This window comes from Dermacentor variabilis, chromosome 9, assembly GCF_050947875.1.
Source record: "Dermacentor variabilis isolate Ectoservices chromosome 9, ASM5094787v1, whole genome shotgun sequence".
Classification (NCBI taxonomy): Eukaryota; Metazoa; Arthropoda; class Arachnida; order Ixodida; family Ixodidae; genus Dermacentor; species Dermacentor variabilis.
This window is the reverse complement of record NC_134576.1, coordinates 153,140,279-153,165,736: the sequence shown is the minus strand read 5'-3', so window position 1 is coordinate 153,165,736 and position 25,458 is coordinate 153,140,279.

Here is a 25,458-nt window from a genome sequence, read left to right as displayed (position 1 = left end):
CACAATTCGGCAAGCTAAATAACTGAGAACCAAAACACGGCAAGCAACGTAATAATAGAATGGTTCTGCTCTCCCAAGTAAGTTACAGAAAAAATGTGGCACGAAGCACGTAAATTTAACACAAGCATTCTGAAAAGCAGAACAAAAAGCGATCGTTACCACTGTGTGCTTCGTCGGCACGAAGTTTTCACGAGATATAGCCTTTGTCCACGCTGCCCTTTGTGTCTCGCACGGAGGAAACCTATGGACACGGACACTCGCGCTGCTCGGACCACCGCCATAGTTTGATCTGCAGTTTGGGGCGCAGCAACTGCCAGGCATTTCCGAACTGAGGGTACACACGTTCCGTCATGTAACTGAAGCCTTCGCAGATGAAACAGCTTGCTCAGGTCTCCGGCTCATCCGCGAAAATGTGTCCACAGTCACGTCAGCTGCGTCAGCCATGTGCGTACCATGTGCTTACTGCTTGTCCCAATGTCTCCAACAAACGCAGGATATAGTCCAACGTGAGCATTGAAGCGCAAATAAATTTCAACATAAAACATTGTTGCAGCTTGAATTCGCAGCAAATATGCAAGACATAGTACAAAGTTTCCTCGGTAATTTTTTTAAAAGTATAACATAGGTAATATAAGCATGGCGAAAATAAAGAAAAATAGCTTTGATGCGTACTAGCCGAAGCCACGAGAGAATAGCCATGTAAGAGCCAAGTCAAGGTGCCGCAGTAGCCGGCAATAACATCTTTGAACGGGAACTACTACTACGTTCTGCTGGTTAGTCAGCCTGCTCCTAGGTGGCGCCATGTCAATACGCTGAGGCGGTAGCCGTCGCGGTAGCTCGGCTACCGCGACGGCTACCACATACGTTGGCACCACATACGCTGTCAGCACTTCGTGGACACAGGATTCCACAGACACCCCATACTTCGGAGTATTCGCACCCCAGCCTTCTTTGTAAGCTTCTCAATGCACGCGCGGGGCAGAGAATACACAGGGGATCCTACAAAAAGCTGTTGGGGCGTCACAGTCGCGCCGACGACAAAAAGACAATAATCCCTAAACCTGCTTTCGACCCTTTTCGGCCGCTTGCCCGAGTGGCCGGCAATAACCGTTTCGCTTGTCGGTTTGTATTACAACGACCCTTTTGGCGCCCGTTGATCGGAGCTTCGCCGAATCGAATAATGCCGCACCGTGACACATGTATTCGAACTCACGAAGGGCGACATCCAACCTCCGTCCAGCGAGCCTCCGTGGCCGGGCCAGGCCCCGCACACTCTCAAGTTCAACAAATGGCCACAGAGGGCGAAAAATCAATCGAGGCGTGTTTCAGCGTAAGCGCGCAAGTGGAGCTACTGTAATTTGGTCGCGTACTTTAATTTGTGCTTTTTCTGCTAGGGGCGCTGAACATGCTGAATTTTTTACTTTACACAAACCATAGACATAAACAATCGAGGTGTCTAAGGATGTTTTTTTACCTCAGGCAAATAGGCAGTCGATTTCTTTTTTAATTTGAGGAATGAAGCTGCTTTTTAGTCATAGCGTCAAGGTTTTTGTACTTGATTAACCACCGACAGCCGACAGCCTATTAGTATCGATGTGTTTCCTGGCCGTTGGCGTTCGAATACTACGGCGGTAAAACATTTTCGAAAGCATGCTGGTTTCGTCTGCGAGTCATTACATAGACTTGCTGTAAAGAGGTCTACTCTTGGCAAAAAATAGTGCCTCATTTTGTTCAGGCGCTGATTATCATAATGAATGCGGCGGAGGTTGAGGGAGTACGCTTGAAGGTACGTTTTTATGCCACTGATCTCCATAACACCGTAAGTACGCAAACCGATGTCACAGAACACCCGATGCGTCATTGTGTGTTCTCTGTCATCGCTTGTTTGCTGTACGCCTACGCTTCTTTAAGTGTTGTGTCCTCCTTTTGTCCTTGTTCTCTTGTGCTTAACTTACAGTATGTCGTTCCGTCAGCTGTAATGCGCATTTGCAAAACCAATACGTTTGATAAGACGCAGTGGTTATCATAATTTCACTACACATGTATTAAGCTGGCACAAATGGTTCAGATACAGATACCTGTATGCGGACTTGCACGACGTTGGTGCGGCGATTAGGATAATTATGACACCCGTAAGGAAGAGGCAGCTGACGGCCGTAAGCTGTTGCGTTATTTCCGCCAAACTACCCGGCCTCGTAGTGCTGTAAAGATGCTGTATAAAAGTGACACGCGGTGACAGGGAAATTATTATACTTAGCAGCCGACCGTACGTTTTGTAGCTTAGGTCCTCTTTCTTGTGAGTTTGTGCTACCCTTATTAATGAGCCATTACTTGACTATGTTCTTGATTATGTAACCGCGTTTGTGTGGATGCGTAGACGTGTGCTTTTTGTTGTACTTGTAAAATGCAAATAAAATATTTTCAGGCTTACTCAATCTTTGGTGTCGTGTGCGTTTATTCCAGTCGAGGCCATCGTGCCACCTGGGAACCGCATTCTGTCAGTAGCCCTACACGAAATGCAACAGCTGGAGCGCGGCGGCACAACTCGGGGTAACGGCGGCGTAATAAACGAAAAACCTCTCGGGATGCCCTTAAAAGTCAGTTCAGAGTGTGTCTTAACTCGATATGACTCAGCGCTACATGTATTCTGCTGCGCCTCGATCGTGCTCCCGCCAGTTTGGTTGCTGTGTGGCAAACGTAGCACCTACATATATATGTAGGCGCTACGTTTGCCACACAGCAACTAAACTGGCGGGAGCACGATCGTGGTGCAGCAGCCAGAAACCCAGTAAAGCCACAGAACACCTGATAAAGCAGCCATGCTGTACAAAACCCCGTTTCCGTTTCCTGTTCTACAGCACCATCTGTGGTCGCATACTTTAGTTCACGACGCCACCGCTACGCTTATTTCCGTAGCACTGTGGAAGGTACAGTTTCCCTTCTCTAAGTTTGTATAGGTGTTCTGTGGCCGGGCGGCGTCAGGTGGGCCAGTGGTGGTGATATGATGCGTTACCTTGTGTTTCACTGGTAGCGCATCGCTTCGGGGCTTCGTGAGTTGCGGGTACTCAGCAAGTATCTTGTCGTACGTTGAGACCGGCCAAAGTGTACGGTATTAGAGTTGTCGGACGATCGCACCGCTGTTACCAGTTGTAGGAGTTGTCGGACGATCTCGCCGCTGCCACCAGTTGAAGAAGTTGTAGGTCGGAGACGAACTTGATAGGAACTGGGCGTACAGGGTTTATTTACAGCATTTACATTTTTAACAAGTGATACATTTACACAGTCTAGCGTGACTCCCAAATGGAGCCCGCAAAACGAAGCATACAGCATACGAGCACACAGCTCACGAGTACATTGACGAGCACTGAGCACGACGACGAGCACACTGACGAGCACACTGACGAGCACAACGACGAGCACCCTGTAGCAGCGACAAACAGCTGCTTATAAACACTCCGTTCGACGTCATCGTAGACTACCCGCCTTTTTGGAGGAGGAGGGCTCACACACACACGTACACACTTTCACTGCCCCCCCCCCCTCCGATGGAAGACGACCTTCACGGCACTCGGAGCTGACCTTCGCAACGCGGCCGTCGTGGTGTCCATTGTCTTGCGTCCCCGTAGCCAGGTGGTCACGCCCGACCCCAGCCGGCGCCTCTAAATTCCAGAGCTGCCTTTCTCCTGTAGTCGCCACGTGTGTCAGCAGAGTGTTACGAATCCTGGGGCCCCCGCACCGCAAAGCACCCTTTGGGGGGGGGGGGGGTAGGACTCTACTTGCTGCCGTAGTCCGCAGTTCTCTGAAGTTCGTGGTTGGTTAGCGCTGTCCTCGCTGGTTCTCTGAAGGGCGCCCCACCGCGGGTCGATCGAAACACGTGCAGCGGTCTGAAATAGCTTTGCAGAGCTGTACCCCTGCAGGCCGATCCTAACAACGGATGCAACATGAGGTGAGGTTGGACTGCAGGCCAGGTACATCGAGGGATGTGACGTTATCCTTTAGGCGCCGATCGCGCACACTCACATCTAGATTGTAATGGCTGAGGAAGTCCGCTCCCAGTATGGCATAGCTGACGTTGGCGATCACAAACACCCATCTGCGCAAGCGCCGGAGTCCGATGTCTAGCGTTATTGACCGCAGGCCATACGACTAACTGGCAGAGTGGTGTTCACTGCGTGGAGCATGGGTGTGGACTTGCTGCGTTGGCGATCTGCGGCCGTGGTGGAAACGATAGAAATTTCGGCTCCGTTGTCGACGAGGAGGTTGGTGCTGGTGATGCTGTTGACTACGAAGAACAGGCGGCTTGCGCGAGTGCCGCATGCCGCCATTAGCCACTGGCTGGTGCGCTTCGCGTCCACGAACAGTACTGGGTGCAGCGGCTTGCTTTGTTGGCGAATGCGACGGTGGTACCAACATAACTGCCACGGCGAGTGTCTAGGTGCGCTGCGAGATTGTGAAGGCGGATGGTTGCGTCGAAGTTGGTCACCAATGTTTCCATCCATCGTCAGCTTCTACATTGCACTGGTAAGACGGTCGAATGCTTCCTCCAAGCGCGAGAGTCGGGCTGCAGGCTCTGAGACTCTCGCGGCGGCGATAGGTAGATGTGCCGCATTTTCACCTTCTGCTAACCTCTTTAATCTCAACTTAGCCACTCTGGCAACACGTCGCCGCAACGAAAGCATAAAGTTCCTGCACCCCTTAATTAAATCTCCACGCTGTACCCGTTTAGGTAAATACGTTAGATTTGCTGAACCTTCCCGCCCCCGTAGCTCTCACAACCTAAACCTTTCCCACTGCGACCTAAAACTAACATGAATAAACATAGTTTTCTTCCTCTCAACGATTGAACGTTGGAATGCATCGCCTGTAACTGTTCGTTCATTTCCCTGACCAACTTTTTGTGTACAATTGACATACGATGTTAGCGCCACTTCTGCTATAGCCGATGATGGGCTGCAGTATGTAAAGATAAATAAATAAATAAATAAATAAATAAATAAATAAATAAATAAACGGTCAGCGAGTGCAGCTAGCCGCTCGAGACTCGTTTCGTCGGAACCCGCCAGAACCATGCGTGCGGACTGTGGGAGGCGCTGCAAGAACAGTTCGCGCAGAATTGGAAGCTGGCTCTCGTTTGCGGAGTGCTCACCCAGTGACTGACACAACCGGTGCAGTAGTTGTGACGGTCGTTGGTCGCCGAGTTCCTCGAAGAGGAGCTGTTGGAGTTTACTCTCTTGCGATGGCTCGATGATCTTGCGTTTCAGGTCGTCGTATGCTGTGGCCGAAAGCGTACCCGCCAGCGAGTCGTTTATGGCATCGGTGATGTCGGTGGGTAGCACGGCGACGACGTGCAGGTACATTGCTGTCTGTAAAGTGATGCGCCGGAATTGAAAACGGGCCTCTACTTGCATAAACCAAACTCAGGGATTCTTGGGTTAAAAAATCCTGGGAAGCTGAAGCTCTGCGGTGGTGACAGGAGACGTTATCACGGCGTCATCTCTGTCAGCGGGAGTGGGATCAGCGTCGTCCGCGGCTAGTGTTCGAAAAAAAAAAAAACGTAAATGTCCCGTGTCACCACTTGTTGGGAGCTCGGTTTAGCGGAGGCAAGGAATACACGTTTTGACAGCTTGATAACGTAGAGCCGACTGCCTTTATTCAAACGTAAAAGCAGGTCTGCCGAGTGACAGTGGTGGCGCCCCAGTCGGCCAGCCGCTTTCCTTTCAAGAAAGAGCAGGGAGCAATGACCCCCCACCGCGGGGACCGCGAAGTGACAGATGCTCGCTACAATAAAATTGTTAATTTAGTCAGTAAGCGAACGTTTACAGGTTCACACGGCCGATAAAACTACTATCCTTGCTTCGTATATCTAGTATTTTGCTATCGCCCTCCGCTGCGATGGCTTGTGATGTTGGCATTCTAAAATAGGGCAATGTTGCAGTTTTTAAGGGCAACAGAATTGGATAAGCGGCTGTAGCCTAAGCAGATGTTTGTGGTGCTGCAAGTGCTACTGTGCTGTGTGGTGACGGTATTCGGTGACAGTATTTGACTGTGATTGTATGTCTATGCTCCTTTCTTTCTTTATCCCTACTTTGCTATCACTTTACCTCCCCCTGCCTTTTCTCCCCAGCATAGGGTAGCAAACCGGATCTACCCATATGGTTGACCTCCCTGCCTTCCCCTTTCTTCTCTCTCGCTCTCTTTGCTATCGTGATCAATGCTTCGTTATCGTAATCAATGCTTCGCCTTTCGGGCGAAACTGCGTTTTTTTTTTTTATGCAGCCATGTCATTTTCTATGTCATTCTGGTTCCGAAAATCTATTACTTCATTTCGGATGCTTGATTACACCTTCTTTCGGGACTTGTACCGCTGTATGTCGTTGAAATTTGAACCGAAAACGAATTACCGACCGTAACTCGTTTTGGCCTGTGGGAGCAGCACTACCTCAGGCTCGACGAGTTTTGACTCGCCATTGGGAATACTCGCACAACCTCCCACGATGAGTGCAGCTCGGCGTTAGGGGTTAACTGTTGAAGTCCCTTTTTGCCGGGGGGACGCCCAACTTGTGTGTTTGAAAGAAAGCGGATTCTGATTTACAGGTGCCCACCGAGCTTTTCTGAAGATGTAAAACCTGTCCACCTGCCTAGTTACGAGTGCAGGCTTGTTCGCCCGTGGCCCCATTTAACGTTCCCTGCCCGTAGGCAGCCACGCACGTGATTCCCCCGAACACGTAAGGCCGGCCAAATTTTCCCAGCGTGCGGCATTCCCCACGGCACCCCATGTGTACGTGCTCGCGGCTGAGGGGCAGCGGCCGAAGCTCCCCGTGGCGCAGTGCATGTCGCGTGTATATTTAGCCACCGGGGCTGGCAGCGTCGGCAGCTGCAGTGGCGTCGTCGTGCCGCGTCAGCGCCGCGGCGGCGTAAACAAGGGAGCGACCCTTGCGCAACGGCGGATTCAGGCCGAGTCCAAGGTCAAGGATGCAGCGTCGCCGAGCGCTGCTTATTCCGTTCGTCTCGATAGCAGCGAGCTACTCGTGCACCAAGCACAAGCTTACGCGCGTTACACTTGGGAGGCCGGTCAGTTCGGTAGACGGCAAGGCATTGTTATCCGAACGCTACAGGAGTACGACGAACAACTGATACCTCTTTCCCAAAAGCGTTTGACATGACATTGCTTGTCTGACTGAAACTTGGCTAAATGCTTCCTGTTGGAGTCGGGCTTATTTTTCTAGCGATTATACAGACTTGACAAGGCTCCACAATTACGAGGACAAGATTAAAGACAGTGTAGCGGCGGTCCTCATAGCTTGTCGTGCCATATTATATGCATTCGGATGCAATGGTGGGTTCAAGTTCCAATGTGCGGTGGTATCAACTATCTATTTGGGAGCTACTATTTGCCTCGCGGCAAAAAACCGCGCAAATTGAACACGCACGGATGGAAGAAACACCGAACGTGCCAATTCGTCGTTTTTCACCCACAGCGTAAAGAAACTTGCCCAGCTGTCAGCATTGTTACTATTTTCCGCCTAATTTGGATATCACCGTTTTCGCTGAACATTTTGCTGATTTAGACAAAAAGCATGACTTTATCAAGTATGAAATCCATATTTACGGGGACTCAAATCGGCCCAGCGTTGACTGGTCAACCAGCCTACTGTGTGACGGTGTTATACTGCAGTTGCTGTGACATGGTTACTGGCGCGAACAAGACTAACGGAAAAAGGTGGGACAGGATAGAGCGCACTGTGCTGCCCCACTTTTTGCCATTAGTATGTCACAGCAACGGCATCAACACCAACTAGCCCAACATCCTGCGTTAATTACTCTTTACTGCACAATGTCCGATTGTTTTCGTCAGCTTGAATGGGCTTCAGCAGTTCAATAAAATAAGAAACTGTGCTGGTAATACCTTAGATTTAATAATATCAAATACTGCAGTTTTTGACGTCTGTTAAACGCGTGACACATTGGTTCAGGTAGATAAATATCACCCGCCGTTTAGTGTCTGTCTCGTGTCAAAACGTCCCTGAAGCACATGTATGCGCGGGCCGATCATTGTACAGCAATCTGAACGGCTATGACTGATATGACGGGGGTTCACTTTTCAATGCAACGGTTGTTGAGCCTTGCGCTCAGCTGCTTACTTAGTGCAAGACGTGTGCTTACTTACTGCAAGACGCTATGACAAAATTTATTCATCGTTGAAACCCAGAATTCCGTCATGGTCTTTCGCGGACTTACAGTATTATTTGAGACAGAAACAGATGGTATCATAATCTGTAGAAACGTCTAGATTGTGAAAACTGGCACAAGTACATTCGCCATTTGCAGAGGCATAGTGAGAAAATTGCTCGCTAGTGATGAAGCTCTTTATCAAGAGAGACTTGCGGTAAACTTGAGTGAGGATCCCAGTCGCATGTGGTGCTATGCCACAGCGAAGGGAAAAGATAAAATAAATGTGAAAGTAGTGAAATTTCAAAGATAATCTTTCCTCCAGACCACACGAGGTATGCCAGGTATTTGCTGAACTTTTCGGTGGAAGTTTCTCGCAACCATTCCTGATACCATAAATAATGCTGATTGCTTAGCATATTAACTGCCAACAGAAGACGGAGTATTCAAATGCACGATCACTGCGGGTGGTAACAGAGTCCCTAACTTTATATTCAATGGCAGCACTAACATTTTCGCTCCAGTGCTAACATACTTGTTCAAACTCGTGTTTTTTCCGTCTCGGTGGAAATTCGCATTGGTTATCGCGGTAACTAACTCTGGGACCTCCTGTCATATCAGTTATTGTCGTTCTGTTTTCCTTCTTTGTTGCTTTTCGAAACTTATGGGTATACTTAAGTCTTTACTTGAAGCAAAAGTTATCGCCCGTGCAACACAGTTTTTCGGAAAGGAAGATCGGTAGAAACAAACTTATGTATTTTTCTTGGCTGTAGCAAACCAACAGTATTAGACCGAGGTCAGGTTGACACCGTGTATTTGGAAATTTACAAATCATTTGACGCAGTTTCTCACAAGGTGCTGTAGTTTAAATTGAAGGCGAACGGGTTACGTCCGCGTAATCTATAGTGCTTTGCTAGATACCTATAAGATCACCAGATAGGGACTGAAATTTTGGATTCTCATCGCTTCGTGTCTTCTTCTGGAGTGCCTCAGGGTTTTAAACTTGGACCAGTGCTCTTCTTAGTGTTTGTAAACGCTTTGCCGTCGACTATTGATCATGCTGAGCTCTAACTGTTGCTGATGACTTGAAACTGTATTGCAGAATGGTAAGCTCACATGACTGCCATTGGTTATGCAACGTGACACCAGTTCTATTGAAAAATAGTGTTGATTAAACAGGCTTAAATTGAACCTGAAAATAAATACAGTAATTTCGTTCACTAGGAAGCTTGAAACAGTCAAGTTGAATTATTTACTTTTGCGGTAGGGATACTACTTGTATCGCATGTAAGGGACCTCAGAGTTGAAATCGACAAGCTCTATTTTTCTCCACATATGTCGAATATTTTGTTAACATGGCCCTACGATCCCTTGGTGTATTATCAAGGTTAATAAAAAAAAGTTTCGTAGAAATCAATGTATTCGCGCTCTCTACTGTTCACGGCTATAGAGTGTGCATCAATTGTTTGGAACTGTGTGTCACTTTTATTACAGCTATTTAGGTGAAAAAGTGCAGCGTAAATTTGGGTCTACGACAAGTGCACTGGCCGACGCCGGTTTATCATCATCATCATCATCATCATCATCATCCTGGCTACGCCCACTGCAGGGCGCAGGCCTCTTCCATATTTCTCGAACTACCCCAGTCATGTGCTAATTGTGGCCATGTTGTCCCTGCAAACTTCTTAATCTCATCCGCCCACCTAACTTTCTGCCGCCCCCTTCTACGCCTCCCTTCTCTTGGAATCCAGTCCGTAACTCTTAATGACCATCGGTTATCTTCCCTTCTCATTACATGCCCTCTCCATACGCATTTCTTTTTCGCGATTTCAACTAAGATGTCATTAACTCGCGTTTCTTGCCTCATCCAATCTGCTCTCTTCTTATCCCCTAACGTCACACCCATCATTCTTCTTTCCATAGCTCGTTGCGTCGTCCTCAATTTAAGTAGAACCCCTTTCGCAAGCGTACAGGTTTCTGCCCCGTACGTGAGTACTGGTAAGACAGGTAAGACACAGCTGTTATACACTTTTCTCTTGAGTGATAATGGCAACCTGCTGTTCATAATCTGAGAATGCCTGCCAAACGCACCCCAGCCCATTCTTATTCTTCTGATAATTTCAGTCTCATGACCCGGATCCGCGGTCACTACCTGTCCTAAATGGATGTATTCCCTTACCACTTCCAGTGCCTCGCTATCTATCGTAAACTGCTGTTCTCTTCCGAGACTGTTAAACATTACTTCAGTTTTCTGCGCATTAATTTTAGACTCACCCTTCTACTTTGCCTGTCCAGGTCAGTGAGCATGCACTGCCATTGGTCCCCTGAGCTACTAAGCAAGGTGTGTGTTTAAGTTTTTCTTTTTTTATCCTTCTCTCTCTCACCTATTGTATCCCCTTGCCCCTCCCCCAGTACAGGTTAGCCAACCGGAGATAATCTCGGGTTAACCTCCATGTCTTTCCTTTGCCTTTCTCTCTCTCTCTAAGCAAGGCAATATCACCAGCGAATCGCAAGTTACTAAGGTATTCTACATTAACTCTTATCCCCAATTCTTGCCAATCCAGGTCTCTGAATACCTCCAGTAAACACGCTGTGAATAGCATTGGAGAGATCGTATCTCCCTGCCCGACGCCCTTCTTTAGTGGGATTTTGTTGCTTTCTTTATGGAGGACTACAGTGGTTGTGAAGGCGCTATAGATATCTTTCAGTATGTTTACATACGGCTCGTCTACACCCTGACTCCGTAATGCCTGCATGACTGCAGAGGTTTCGGCTGAACCAAACGCTTTCTCGTAATCAATGCAAGCTATATATTAGGATTGGTTATATTCCGCAGTAACGTTAAGGGATAAGAAAAGAGCAGATTGGGTGAGGGAACAAACGCGAGTTAATGACATCTTAGTTGAAATCAAGAAAAAGAAATGGGCATGGGCAGGACATGTAATGAGGAGGGAAGATAACCGATGGTCATTAAGGGTTACGGACTGGATCCCAAGGGAAGGGAAGCGTAGCAGGGGGCGGCAGAAAGTTAGGTGGGCGGATGAGATTAAGAAGTTTGCAGGGACGGCATGGCCACAATTAGTACATGACCGGGGTTGTTGGAGAAGTATGGGAGAGGCCTTTGCCCTGCAGTGGGCGTAACCAGGCTGATGATGATGATGATGATATTCCGCAGATTTCTCAATCACCTGACTGATAGTGTGAATATGATCTATTGTTGAGTAGCCTTTACGAAATCCTGCTTGGTTCTTTGGTTGACAGAAGTCTAAGAAGTTCCTGATTGTATTTGCGATTACCTTAGTAAATACTTTGTAGGCAACGGACAGTAAGCTGATCGGTCTATAATTTTTCAAGTCTTTATCGTCCCCTTTCATATAGATTAAGATTATGTTGGCGTTCTTCCAAGAATTCCGGTTCGCTCGAGGTCATGCGGCATTGCGTATACAGGGTGGCCAGTTCTTCTAGAACAATCTGCCCACCATCCTTCAACAAATTTGCTGTTACCTGATCCTCCGCAGCTGCCTTCCCCCTTTGCACAGCTCCCAAGGCTTTCTTTACTTCTTCCGGCGCTACTTGTGGGATGCCAAATTCCTCTAGAATATTCCCTCTTCCATTATCGTCGGGGGTGCCACTGGTACTGAATAAATCTCTATAGAACTCCTCAGCCACTTGAACTATCTCATCCATATTAGTAATGATAGTGCCGGCTTTGTCTCTTAGCGCATACATCTGATTCTTGCCTATTCATGGTTTCTTCACTGCTTTTAGGCTTCCACCGTTCCTGAGAGCATGCTCAATTTTATGCATATTATACTTTCTTATGTCAGCTATCTTACGCTTGTTGATTAACTTGGAAAATTGGGCCAGTTCTATTCTAGCTGTAGGGTTAGAGGCTTTCATACATAGGCGTTTCTTATTCAGATTATCCGTCTCCTGCGATAGCTTACCGGTATTCTGTCTAACGAAGTTACCACCGACTTCTATTGCACACTCCTTAATTATGTCCATAAGATTGTCGTTCATTGCTTCAACACTCAGATCCTCTTCATGAGTTGAAGCCGAACACCTGTTCTGTAGCTTGATCTGGAATCTCCTCTATTTTCCATCTTACTGCTAACTCATTGATCGGCTTCTTATGTACCAGTTTCTTCCGTTCCCTCCTCAAGTCTAGGCTAATTCGAGTTCTTACCATCCTATGGTCACTGCAGCGCACCTTGCCGAGCACGTCCACATCTTCTATGATGCCAGGGTTAGCACAAGGTATGAATTCTATTTCAATTCCAGTCTCGCCATTCGGGCCCCTCCACGTCCACTTTCGGTTATCCGGCTTGCGGAAGAAGGTATTCATTATTCGCAAATTATTCCGTTCTGCAAACTCTACTAATAACTCTCCCCTGCTATTCTTATAACCTATGCCATATTCCCCCACTGACTTGTCTGCAGCCTGCTTATTGCCTACCCTCACATTGAAGTCGCCCATCAGTATTGTGTATTTTGTTTTGACTTTACCCATCGCCGATTCCACGTCTTCAAGGAAGCTTTCCACTTGCTGGTCATCATGACTGGATGTAGGCGCGTAGACCTGTACGACCTTCAATTTGTACCTCTTATTTTCACAACCAGATCTGCCACCCTCTCGTTAATGCTATACAATTCCTATATGTTACCAGCTATATCCTTATTAATCAGGAATCCGACTCTTAGGTCTCGTCTCTCCGCTAACCCCGGTAGCATAGGACGTGCCCGCTTTTTAGCACTGTACATGCTTCATTTGTCCTCCTAACCTCACTGAGCCGTATATATCCCATTGAGTGCCCGCTAATTCCTTCAATAGCACTGCTAGACACGACTCACTAGATAACGTTCTCGCGTTAAACGTTGCCAGGTTCATATTCCAGTGGCCGCGTGTCCGGATCCAGAGATATTATAGTTTATATAGTTATAGGCGGTTTTATAGTTGTGAACTAACATTGGCAGGCTGCGTGAAAGACATCTAGACATGCTACGCCAAGTTGCGCAAGGTGACCGCGGTCGACGCTGCCCTCACCTTCTTGCGCTCTCGCATCTCTCGTGACGCTGCCTGTGCGCACACTTTATCCTGAAGTTCGTTTAGGGGGCCCAATGTCACGACTGCAGGCTACAATGTTTCCGAGCAGTAATCTTTTGTGATTTGTGTGTGATTGTGTATAGTCGTATTATTCGCAGTCAGCTTTGCCATCGCTTCTTTGCTTGTCCACTGTACATTAATCACTTAACAAATGTTTTCTGCATTATTCTTCTACCATTAGGCAAAGTATGTGATATATATGACGTAGTGTGCTGTCGCCAAGACTGCAAGGCTGTTGGCAGGCATTAGAAATAAACCAAATTAATATAGTAGGAGAATGGGTGTCAGAGAAAAAGAAACTCTGTCGAAGACGGCGGAGGATGAACTCGAGTCATGAGAAACAAGACAAAGAGATAGAAAACTATAATGGCAGAAAAGAGGCCGGCCTGAGTGAAGCAGACGTAGAATGGTGTCGTCGGCTGGGAAAGCCTCTTTCTGGCAGTTAACGTAAACGCGATGACAATGACAGGACCGGTACAAAAGTCGAAACCGAATCGAATCGGCGTCAGGTGACCCCGCTTGTCTCTATCCCTGATGCACTTACTCCGCCACATCATTTATCATCATCATCATCATCATCATTTATTTACCCTTAAAGGCCCTTGGCTTAGGGCATTACATAAGGGGGGGGGGAGCAGTCGTTACATATACAATGGTCGGTAACAACAAAAAAGCAACACAAAGTTCAGGATTCATGTTCAACATTAACATCATTAGAAGAATCAACACTAAAATAGACACAGCGGCTCAAGAACAACTTGGAAACAAAACAAAACACGCATACACATTCAAAAACACGGCAAAATAGCTCAGCTCTTGAAATGTGCTGTTAAAAAGTGCCTGAATTTATTAGGTTCTATTTCAGTAACTATGGAATCGGGTAAGTCATTCCACAATGTAATGGAGCTAGGTAAAAAAGAATTATTAAATGAGTTTGTGGAGCCATGTATGCGCTGCAAACTTAAGGAGTTGAAAAGACGGCGTGAGGTGCGAAGCGGCGGGTGTAATACAGAATTTCTTAGCTGCGGGAAGGTATAGTATAGTTTGTGAAATAGGCAAAGCTGTGAAATTTTACGCCGAAGTGCCAGGGGTTGAAGATAAAGGGATGCCTTGATAAGAGTTATACTGTGTCGTCTGTCATACTGCGATGTGATAAAACGGGCCGCGCGATTTTGGATGGCTTCAAGCTGATCGATTAGATAGTTCTGATGGGGATTCCAGATCGCCGAGGCATATTCGAGTTTCGAACGGATGAATGTTACGTAGGCGAGTTGACGGACAGAAGGGGGTGAAAAAGCGAGGGATCGTCTGATAAACCCAAGCAACTTAGAAGCATCTGTACAAAGTTTTGCAATGTGCTCAGACCATGTTAGTTTGTTGTTCACGATGATTCCAAGATACCTGTATGATTCTGTTTCAGAGAGTGGTGTAGAATTTAATGAATACGGATAGCTGAGGTTATTTCGCTTTCTTGATACATGCATGAACTTACATTTGGAAATGTTCAGTTGCATAAGCCATGTCGCACACCAGGTTTCTATGAGATTTAAGTCGCGTTGAAGCAGAGCCTGATCATCGGGAGTAGATATGCGGCGGTAAAGGACACAATCGTCTGCGAAGAGGCGGATACAAGATGATATGGCATTAGGAAGATCATTTATAAATATCAGAAAAAGGAGTGGTCCCAGCACTGATCCCTGGGGGACACCAGAGATGACTGTAGTATTTTGCGATCTGTGGTTCCCTATTACTGTATATTGTGAGCGTTCGCGGAGAAAGCAGTCAATCCATGACAAGATTAAAGGGTCAACGTGGAGGCAGGACAGTTTTGCCATTAAACGCCGATGTGGAACGCGATCGAAGGCTTTGGAGAAGTCTAGGTAAATGACGTCAGTTTGAAAAGAAGAATCTAAGTTTAAGTGAAGGTCTGTGGTGAATTCGAAAAGCTGTGACTCGCATGAATGGCCTGATCTAAAACCGTGCTGTTTTTCATAGAAGAAAGAGTTATTGTCGAGGTGTGATGCGATCTGCGAATATAAAATGTGCTCCAGCAGCTTGCATGGAATAGATGTTAATGAAATTGGGCGGTAATTAGAAGGATCGGATCGATTGCCTGCCTTAAATACTGGGGTTATTTTACTAGTTTTCCAATCATTTGGTATTTCGCCGTTTGAAACAGATTGCTGAAAAATAATTTGCAAAATACGGCTAGAAATGCTCACGGTGCCCTTCAATATTTTGGCAGTTATGTTGTCTGGTCCAGGAGCGCTTGATAACTTAAGGTTGTCGATGAGTTTAGCGATACCTTCATGGGTTATAAGAACTGGTGGCATTAGGGAAAAACCAGTAGCAGGTATTGGGGGAGTACGAAGTGCAGGTTCGTGGGTGAACACGGAGGAAAAATATGAATTCATGACATCCGCGCGCTCAATATCAGGGACATGTAAGCCATCATGGTTAATCAAAGAAATGTTTTGAGTACGACTTTTGCACGGGGTGACCAGATTCCAGAATTTTTGGAGGTTAACGCGCATAATGTTTTCAAGATCTTTGTGAAAAAATTTCTTTTTTGAGAACATGAGATTGTTCGCCTTGGACGGCAGACTATATGAGGCACTACGTCATTAATAAAACACTGCAAAGGGTTGACATACACGCCGCTAAACGTGGTCAACGTTCGCTTGGAGTACGTACATGTGAAAGCCTCCAAAGATATGCAGGCAAACCCGTTGTACCACGGAAGAATACGCGCCACAGAGGCTGACTCATTCCGTCTCCTGGCACAGCAGTAATGGGTTCAGTTCAGGCGACGAGACATTGCTTTCGAAAGTCTCGTGTTTTTCTGGACGCTCGCAGCCGTCTGGTGAAATGGCGGTGACGTGCGTTGGCGTCGGTTCCTGGGGCAGCCCCCTATACGACCAGCTCGGCAGGAGTTGTCTCCTACGGAACAGACGATGTGCGTCGGACGGAGTAATAAGCCAAGAGCGCTCGACCGAGCGATTGGTCTGAGAGCACGTCGAACTCCATATAGGCGTACCTGCAAACGTGGACCTTCAGGGCACGGAGCCTGCAGTTGCCGCAGTGCCCGGGAACGCTTTTGCTTAGACCAACCTGAATGAGTGGTCGACGCGTGCAATTATGTTTAAGGCGCCCGTTCCTGCGTCGAGCGTCGGCGTAATCGAGCGAACGAGCACGTCGCGAAAGATGAGAGCGAACGCGGCGCTTGAAACAATCGGCGAGAGAGAAGAAGCGCGAGGAGGAAAGCGGAGAGGAGGGTATGGCGAAAGCGTGAGAAGCGTAGGGCGGCGACAGTGTCTACAAAATGGCAGAGTTGCGCGTAGGACCGCCGTTGTGTTCCAGCTCTGCAGTGAAGCAACTCCTCGCGCGGTGTTCCTTTTTTGTCTGCTGGTCGCAAAGAACATGCAGCAATTGTTCGCAAGCGCTGAGCAAGAAGGCACTTTTTAATGCAGGCTTCGCTCGAACGAATGGCGCGGACGTAGGGGTGCCAACCTCCCGAATTTTTTAAGTTTGTATGCACATATATACACGCACATATACAAACACACGCACGAACGTACATATAGGAGTAGGGCCCCCCTCGATCCCTCGAAATCAAATCCTGACAACGCCCGTGGCTTGAACAGCTTAAAAGTTTGCGTGCAAATGAACGCGCATTACCTAGCAAGAAAAAGCGGTGCAATGTTTTTGAGCATGCATCTGAAGTTTTCTCACGGAGGCCGGAAGGCAAGAAATTTTTTAAAGGGTGTTTAAAGAAAACTTGGCACACGTCTGGTGGACAATTCTGTGAGCCCATTTCGGCTGCTGAAATCAGACGAATAATGATCGTCGCAAAGAGAACTATCGTGCCTGCAGTTATGTCAGTGACCGTTAACCTGCTGCACGTTTTCGATATACGCGGTACAGACACGTAGATATAAACGCATTTCAAATGTTCGCATGCGCACATTTTATGCAAAACTTACTTTTACGATTCATGCCGCAAGCTTAACAGCTGCTTCGCAGCAGCAAATCTGCAAAGGGGAGCAAGGTTCGAGATGCACGAGCTTCCGGGTCAAATTTATTTCGTACGAGGGAATGGATGAGCAATGCCTGGCGGCAGCAGTGGTTGAGTGCTTGGAGCTTTGGGGGGCAGGATTGAAAGGCAACGGAAGGCCAACCAGTTATTAAGAGTAACAACATGTTATTCTTATTGCACTAATCACATAAGATGGCAAACTTGCAAAGTAATTATTCACACATTGCAGACTGTAATATGACAACACATTTTTCTTTATCCCTTCATAATATTGAGGTTAATTTACTAAAACACAGCGCTTATTAAACGCACAAGAATAATTTCACATTCCTCACGTCGACTAAGGCTGTTTGAACAAGCAATATATTGCGGGCGGTAAATGCTCAAGCTATCACAGCTGTCTCATCAGCGGGAGCGCACGATGTTTTCGCTTCTTACAAAACAATGAACACCAGTACATTACATGAAAAATCAGAACGGCGACAAAAAATTAAAAAAAGAAACGGTAGAGAAAAGCGAGAGTGCAGAGGACAAATTGTACCTGCTAGTATTTACTGTGTTTAGAACACACTTTTCTGGAGCCGCATAGTCAGAACAATCGTACAAGCAACACAGCGAATTGAGCGGGTTGCTAAGTTAACGTTCTTGGTCGTCCTTTCTTTGTACCGCGTCTGCGTTGCGCTGCACATGTACACCAAAAATTGCACAAGTGAACAACCTCTCATGCTAGGCGTACGCATTTCAGGGTGTACAGGAATGTTACTCGAGATAAATGCTGCTTTAGTGCAAACAAGCCGAACTCACCTCTGTAAAGGCGAACGCACCTCGCATACCCTGGCCCCTTTCGGAGCCGGCCGGTCTCGTCCGTCCGCACGGCACCGCGTAAGAAGCTTTGCCATCTTCCGTGCGATGAGTGCATTTTGGTGCGCTGCAACGCGACATACAGAAATACAAGTGTCTAAAATGATGTGCTTCGTAGCACTTCACCAAAGTCATTAACTTAATATCGTCGAATACCGTACCTTCAACCCGGAGCCGATCGTTGCTACGCACGCTCGACGGTCCGCTGATTGCAATTACGATGGCACTGATGAAAACGAGTCGGCGCCTGTATCCGTAAAGTCGTCTTCGCAGCGGCGCAGTTGATCATTTGACGTCATCTTGCACCACGTGATAGCACTCGGCGAATAGTGGTGCGAGCGGCGCCGGAAAGTTACGCGCAACGCTGCTCCCTAGCGCGCATTGCTAGGGAGCAGGAAAAAAAAAACGCTGCTGGAGGCCTCAAGAGAGCGCCTGAGGTTATATTAAAGCAGGCGGCGCAGGATCTCCAGGGCACCCAAGCGGTAGCGGGGTGATCGAAGCTGGAAGCAGGGCGGCCCGTGGGTTGGGGCCGCGGAGGCCGAAGCGTGCCAGGGGGCGTTCGCATAAAAAATTGGCTGTCCGCTATCGCGGACAGCCAATTTTATGCTCTCTTATACTTATACTCCCTTGGTACGCGCAGGCCTCCGCGAGCCCTAACCCAAGGACCAGTCCGGGTTCTAGCTTTGATGTCTCCGCTACCGCTTTGGTGTCCTGGAGGCGCCGTCAATAATGTGAAATAATGACACGCTGTTTTAATTAGTAAACAATACGATTGAATAAATATAATTGTGTCGAGCCGCCAACTTACGATGCTAAGTTCAGCACTACCGCGCCCCGCGACTTCTGCCGGCGCGCCTAGGGATAAGCGCATACAACAAGCGCTAAGAAACTCCTCCGTAGTGCCTAGGCAGAGTCGTATATTCAAGGAGCAAAAGTCCCCACATTTCCTCTCTCGCGCCCGCTCTTACTCGCGCATGCGCGCAAACGTCCATCGTCTCCGCAAGTGCCACACTCCGCTGTACCTACTAGTAATTGGAAATACAGGCCCCGGCGACCAGGACCGAGAGTGGTGGCATCGCGCTGCTTCGCGTGACATAGTTGTTTATGACTACGTGCATCTCATTTCGATGGAATTGTTGTCGATGCCCCGCAAGCTTTCGTAAGAATCGGCGCATCAGTTTATTATCTGGACTACGCGCAATAATATTGTCATTTGTTGGAATAACCTTTTCTACAGATAATGCGACGTGTGCTGATGTGCGTCCATTTTGTGACCACTGAGCGAAATAACGTCCTTAAGGGCTGCAAGCGCCTCTCCACGTGAAAGCCTAAATACGTCTGAAAGAAAGCGGCACAGGTTTTTCTGAAAAAGCGTTACATCGGAAGGAGTTATGGCCGGCTGTTTGCCAGGCAGGCAAAGTGAGCACAGCAAGCGGATAGCACTGTATACCTGAGAACGCAGTGCCGAAGGAAGAGCTACGAGTTTCGACAAATCGGAATTGTTTCTCATTCGCCATGATTCTCGACAGGCACGTAAGGAGCTTGTCCGGTCAAGCATTCGACGTCGCAAAGAAAGAAACGCTCAGCAGCTCTCCTGGTCAAACCACACTGCGCGTCTCCGCAACGCGGACGCGCCGTGTGGTTTCGCGGTTTGCCCTTCGCGGTTTGCCACCGCGTGGAGCACCGACCGACTGAGAATGGCACAAATGCTTGTTGCGCTACACCTGACCTGACTAGCTGTCGCATATACCCTGGATTTGTTTAAGTGACGGTGCACTCGCTTTGGAACAGTGCCGTAGCCTACTAATTACGTGTCTTGCTCTCTAACATGGTTCAGATGCCACGTGAAATTGATTCGTGTGTTGTCATCTAACACTATAATGCCTCTGGTTAAGTGCAGACGAAATGTGTTACAATTGTGACGATCCCATGCACTGTGAGAATCCATGTTGCGCAAAGCATTTTGCATGTGTCTCTCTATCCAGCATTGTTTGTGGTTCCGAAAAGGGATACCAGGTGGCACAACCTGTTTGTGTAAATCGACAAGTAGCGTGTGTGACGCGTGCATGCGACGACACGACGACGACCACGTTGAAGACAACTGTATGACGGCATTGTTTCTATCGCGGCCGCGAATATATACATGCAGATTGTTGGATATTCTACATGCAGGTTACTCGGTGGGGCGGGCCCTTGGCGAGAGAAACATGAAATCAATGGAATTCTGGGGTCTCACGTGCAAAATTAAAACCACCACTTGATTATGAGTTACGCCGTACTGGGGGACTCAGGATTAATTTTGACCACCGGGGGATATTTAACGCGCCCTCATGTGAAACATGCAATGTCACGTGATGTGTGGCTAAGTGTTATACAATCTTACGCGCACCTATGTCTATGCCATCTGATGTGTGTGAAAACGATGATGAAATTCGTCCTACGGCGAAGAAATGTTTAAAACGTGATCAACTTGGACAGTTTCTGCCCATATAGCTGCGTTCGTTGGCCCGAAAACAGAGCAGTTTAACACTTGTTACGTTTCGCCTACGACGCGCGGTTTAGCCGGCGCGGCTGCAACGGACGCCGGGGCTTCGTTCAAAGCGGCAGACATTTTGGCCCGTTCGGCGCCGCCGCTACGCCTCCCCGCCAAGCGCGTCCAGGCATGTTCCAATGCCACGTGTCTTCATGTGCGTGTGTGTGTGTATGTGCATGTTGGTGCCCACGCTTGTCGAAGCGCGGCAGCCGGGGAGAGGAGCTCCCCCAACTGTGAAGCGAGGGGGTCTGACCGGCGCCGACACGACGTATGCGCCACCTTCTCTTCCCATTGTGCCCGAACGGCGCCGGCACGACGGCTACGCCACTTTCTCATCCCATTGTGCCCGAGCGGCACAGTCACGTGCTCGTCTATAGAGGGGTTCCTTCTTGCCCTCAACTGCGAGAGTATAAAAGCAGCTGCCCCCGGACGCCAAGCGGGGCTCCGATTTCTTCTGTTGAGTAACGTGCACTCCCGTCTCTCTACTTCGGTCAACCTGACCGCCAACTCTTTGCGATGTTAGAATAAACAAGTTGTTTTGTTGTTACCAGTCGACTCATGCTTTGCCGGGACCTTCGGATGCTTCCAGTTGTACCCCAGGCCGCCAGGCCAACGCTACCCTTGGGGCTTGCGACCCAGGTGCAACAACGGGCGTCAGCGCCGAGTTCCCAACAACTCGTGCCAGCGGTGCGATTACAACAACTGTCTGCCAGCGGTGAGATCGCGACAACGGAGGCCAGCAGCGAAGATATGCGGTTGACAGTATGCTGAGCAGCTCATCGACGATCCGGGAGCAGTGCAACGAGCCCTGTGTGATGACTGGTTGCCTGCAGCGGAACGACTGCGCTGAATTCTTGGCTGCGAGGTTTGGTGAGTGCGGGACTTTCTTCTTCTGAGTTTTGCCAGGCTTTTGTTAGTGTCAGAAACAGAGCTGGTAATTGTGGTTGTTGTTGCTGCCGGGTTAGTTTGCGGCAAGACAATAATAGGCAGTAGAGAAAGCAGCATTCAGAGCAGCCATGGATTTGAAGTCGTTGCGCAAACCGAAATTGCTGGAGCTTGCAAGAGAGTTGGGTCTGGATGTCTCAGACAAACTCAGAAAACCAGAACTGCTAAAGGCTATTCTTGAGTTAGAGGCTGAGGATGACGAGCTGTCGGAATGCCTTGAGACTATTGAGGAGAGGTCAAAAAGACAGGAGCGCGAACTTAAAGAGCAAAAAGAGAAACAGGAGCGCGAACTTAAAGAACAAAAAGAGCGAGAGTAACAAGAGAAAAAAGAAGAGCGCGACCGTCAACACGCTTTGGAAATGAAGCGTCTTGAGGTAGAGATGGAACGCGCTCGTAATGGAAGTCAGGCACACGGTGCAGGAGAACGAGTATTGTTCAAAATGACTGACCTGATGCGGCCGTTTAAGCTTGGAGAGGACATTGGTTTGTTCCTGGTTAACTTTGAGCGAACGTGCGAGAAGCAGGGGTTCTCTCGGGAAACGTGGCCACAGCGCTTGCTCACTTTGTTACCCGGCGAGGCGGCCGACGTAGTCGCTCGCTTGAATAGAGAGGAGGCAGAGGATTTCGACAAAGTGAAATAGAGTCTGCTAAAGAAGTACAGGCTGTCAGCGGAGGCGTTCCGTCGGAAGTTTCGGGAAAATTAGAAAGGCAAAAGTGAGTCATATACAGAGTTTGCGTACAGGCTTATGTCAAACATGCAGGAGTGGCTCAAAGAAGAGAAAGCGTTTGGTGACCACGATAAAGTTCTGCAGTGCTTCGGGCTGGAACAGTTTTATAGTCGGTTACCTGAGAACGTGAGGTACTGGGTCTTGGATAGGCCAGACGTTTGTACGGTGGCTAAAGCCGCTGAGCTAGCCGAGGAGTTTGTGACGCGTCGGGCTCGCGGAGCTAAGGACGGTCAAAAGGGCGAGTTTGGCACGAAGTTTGAGAGGCCGAAGTTCACACCCATGAGAGCAAAGGGGAACACACGTAGTGCGGATGCGAGTGAAAGCAGTGCGACCGAACCTAAGGAGACGGCGGCAGCCGAAGCCGAACGCAGAAAGCGGTTCGAGACGAGGCAAGCGCGCGTTTGTTATACGTGCCAGAAACCGGGTCACTTTTCGGCGCAGTGTCCGGAAACAAAACCAAAAGTTGTGTTTTTGTCAATATGCAGCACTGACGAGAACATGAAGCTTCTCGAGCCTTACATGCGAGACCTCCTCGTGAACGGGAAAGAGTGCCGAGTGCTTCGCGATTCCGCAGCTTCAATGGATGTAGTTCACCCCTCTTACGTAGAACCCCATATGTTCACGGGCGAGTGCGCATGGATCAAGCAAGCCGTGGAAGCTCATAGCGTGTGTCTGCCGGTAGCAAAAGTGCTTATTGAAGGACCTTTCGGAGCGCTTGAGACGGAGGCGGCAGTGTCATCTATGCTGCCCCCCCAGTACCCGTACCTATTTTCGAACAGGTCCGATCACCTCCTGCGCGAGAAGGGGCTTTTGTTTGGTGAGGCTAGCGTTCAGGCCTTAACCAGATCGAAGGTTCGGGAGCTCGCTGCAAAGGCGGTAGTTGCGGGGCCGACGTTGTCCAACAATGAAAAAGGGTCAGAGGCGCAGCAAGCTGATATTCAGAGCACGCCTGAACTGAATAAAATTGAGTCTGTAACGTTAAAGGCACCAGATACTGGAGAGGAAATTCCCGATGCGGGAAAGTTAGAAGAGCTATCTGCAGATTTGCTCATCGCGCCTACGTCAGACGGACTTAATAGGTTGCTAAAAGTCAGCCGGTCGGCTTTGATAGCCGAGCAAAAGAAGGATGGCAGCCTAGAAAACATACGCTGCATTGTCAAGGAAGGCATCGCCAAGAAAAATGCTCGCTTTGTGGAAAGAGGTGGGGTCCTGTACCGGAAGTATCTAGACCGCAGGGGAGTGGAGTTCGATCAGCTGATCGTTCCTCAATGCTATCGTCAGGATCTGTTGCGCTTGTCGCATGGGGGTTCGTGGTCCGGACACCTAGGAGTTAAGAAAACTAAGGACCGTCTCTTGCAAGAGTACTATTGGCCAGGGTGTTTTCGGGACGCAGACCATTTCGTGAGGACATGTGACACCTGTCAGCGGGTGGGCAAACCAGGGGACAAATCGAGGCGCCGTTGAGATTGGTACCTATCATTACGGAGCCTTTTAGACGGCTCGTTATTGATACAGTGGGACCTCTGCCGGTAACAGCCACAGGGTACAGACACATTTTGACTGTGATCTGCCCAGCGACAAAGTTCCCTGAAGCAGTGCCGCTTAAAGAACTCAGCTTAGTTGAGATAGTCAATGCACTACTGTCCATATTTGCGCGAGTTGGTTTTCCTGCGGAAATCCAATCAGATCAGGGCACAGTGTTTACTAGCGCTTTGACGACAACTTTTCTCGAAAGGTGTGGGGTAAAGCTGTTACACAGCTCAGTGTGCCACCCACAGTCGAATTCCGTTGAGAAGCTCCACTCCGTCATGAAGCGCGTGTTGAGAGCATTGTGTTTTGAACATCAAACTGACTGGGAGCTGTGTCTGCCTGGGGTGATGTTTGCATTACGGACCGCGCCGCATGCGGCTACGGGGTTTTCGCCAGCTGAGCTGGTGTACGGTCGCTCGCTGCGATCTCCGCTTCGCATGCTTCGAGAATCGTGGGAAGGCCGGGGCGACGACCCAGTCGTGGTGGAGTACGTGCTTAAGCTCCTCGAACGCTTAAGAAGGGCACAGGAGTTGTCAGGTGAAGCAATGGCAAAGGCCCAGCAGAGGGCCAAGGTTTATTATGATCGGACCGCCAGGGCCCGTCGTTTTGAGGTGGGCGATGAGGTCATGATATTGCGCACATCGCTAAACAACAAACTAGACGTGCAGTGGGAGGGCCCAGCACGGATTGTTCAAAAACTGTCAGACGTCAACTACGTGGTGAGTCTGCCAGGAAAGCGGAAAGCACAGCAAGTTTACCACTGTAATCTGCTCAAACCTTATAGACAAAGGGAAGCAGTAGTGTGCATGATGGTAAACGTTCCCGAAGAGCTTCCGGTCGAGCTTCCGGGACTAAGCTCAGTGACGAACAGGAAAGACACCGATCAGGTCATTAGTGACTTAGTCAGTGGAGCATCGCTGTCGCCTGAGCAGAAAACCGAACTACACCAGCTCTTACAAGAGTTTCAAGGTCTGTTCTCTGAGAGGCCTGGTAGGACTTCTGTACTTACTCATGATATAGAACTTACCTCCCCAGAGCCAGTACGATCCAAGGCGTATCGGGTGTCACCCCGCCAGAGCGATATTATGGAGGCTGAGGTAAAGAAAATGCTACAGCTCGGTGTTATTGAGGCAGGTGAGAGTGATTATACCTCCCCTTTGATTTTAGTTGAGGTACCGAGCAAGGAACCTCGTCCTTGCGTCGACTACCGCAGGCTTAATTCCATCACTAAGGATCAAATTTATCCGATCCCTAACATCGAGGAGCGCCTTGAGAAAGTTAGTAGCGCTCATTTTATTTCCACCCTAGATCTTGTCAGGGGTTATTGGCAGGTTCCACTTACAGAAGAGGCTAGTAGGTATGCGGCGTTCATTTCACCAATGGGAACATTCCGTCCTAAAGTGTTGAATTTTGGTTTGAAGAACGCGCCATACTGCTTTTCAAGCCTCATGGATAAAGTGTTGCGGGGACAGCAAGAATTCGCTTTACCGTATCTAGACGACGTAGCGATATTCTCCGCATCCTGGTCTGAGCATATGGCACACTTGCG